Consider the following 1,769-nt stretch of genomic DNA (forward strand, 5'->3'; position numbering starts at 1 on the left):
GTTTTCTGTGGCAGAAAGGGAGGAGGGGAATGAACACGGACTGGAGAGTAGAAGGGCCTTGTCTCAGCCCCCTCATCCAGCTCACACTGAGCAGGTATTTCCATAGCCTAGAGAAGACCGAGGAGTGGAGATGTCTATTCTCATGGAACACTTGCTTTTAAAAGCGGCAGAGCGTTCTCCTGAGAGCAGTTTTTGCAAGCCAAACCCCATTCGTTTTGTGAGAAGACTATTTCAAAAGGGCCAATGATAAAATGTGAATTAAAAAAAGGAAAAAAATTGCACCTACAACGTGAGCCTTATTGATTCTAACCCACCTCTCATTTGCTGATGGCCTTTATACCTTGTTTTTATTGAAATGTACTGATGGAAAAAGCTGGCTGTGAATTTCTTTTAAGAACGAGGTAATATGACAAGATTAAGAGAAGCAACCAGAGCCCTTGTTGGTTTGAATGACTGCGGTTATTTCACTGTGGAGTCGGGGTCAGTCAAAGTGGACGTTTCAAGCCTGTGGTGTCTCCTGACGTGGTGTGTCCCCAGAGGCTGAGCACTGGCAGAGCTACGAGGGGAAAAGGAATAAAGGTGGCTGGTCCCTTCCCTGCCTCCTTCAGGAGTTTAGGTCTTCACTGCCTGAACAGATGTTTTCCAAACCTGAAAACCTTCCAGTTACCACTGGAGAGATTCTCCATATCCTCCAGAAGAGCTTTTCACTCTCCCTTGTCTTTGGGAGAGGACGCTGCAGGTTGTACCTGCAATGCGCAGCTGTAGCTATGTGGTCAGCAGGCAGTGTCGGGACAGGGGGTGCTTGGTGGGGTCCCTGCAAAGGGTCATCAGTGGGATCCAGAGCCACAGGAGCTCCTTCAAGCTGCATTTATGCACACAGGGTCTCCTGTGAAATCTCTCTTCACTGCATTTAAGTCAAGAAGCAGAGTTTTCCTTCAGTTTAACTTCATGGAGCTTCATTATATTAAAAAGTCGTTTAAGCTTATACCCAGGGTAACGTTCCAGCATCTTTTCACATGAAAGCAGGTAGAGTTTTGATTGATAGAAATTTTGGGTTATCAGAAGTGTTAGAATCCCAGTGACTGAATGAGACTTTTGGATCTCCTTAAAGCTAAACCGCTTTCATCTGATTGTGCTCTGCAACGATGGAAAACTGCCCCAATGCCCCCAGTCCCCATGTGACAAATGGACCAAAAATCAGCAACACGTGGCTGCACCAACAAGCCACCTAAAGGCTGGAAGGAACCTTTAAGGGCAGCCAGTCCCACCCCCTGCAGGGAGCAGGGACATCTGCACCCAGAGCAGGGTGCTCAGAGCCCCAAGGGCCAACCTGACCTGGGATGGTGCCAGCAATGGGGCTTCTCCCACCTCTCTGAGCAACCTGGTTGCGTTTTTCTTTCAAATCAAAATACACCCTTTTGTCTGTCCAGCCTGTACGTAACATAATGGCTGTTAAGAAGCAATTCAGCACTTCTATCAGTCAAATCGGAATCAACAGTAATAGCTTCCCCAGTTCCTAACACAACCCGAGCAGCAGATGCTGCCCCAGCCATCTCTGACCTTGTCCTTGAGGGGTGAAACACTAAGAAGGCAAACTCACTTGCACAGGACAATAAGGAGTGTCAGCTCAGTAACGGCAAAGTGTCCGCACTTTATTATTGGTCGAAAAGTACAGATTTTAGTAGGAATAATTCCGATGTCTTCTGTCAGGGTCACTGTTCGGTAGCCGAGTCTGTTCCACAGCTGCACCTTCGCTCTGAAGTTCAGCT

This window comes from Buceros rhinoceros, unplaced genomic scaffold (genome assembly GCF_000710305.1).
Source record: "Buceros rhinoceros silvestris isolate BGI_N320 unplaced genomic scaffold, ASM71030v1 scaffold19618, whole genome shotgun sequence".
Lineage (NCBI taxonomy): Eukaryota > Metazoa > Chordata > Aves > Bucerotiformes > Bucerotidae > Buceros > Buceros rhinoceros.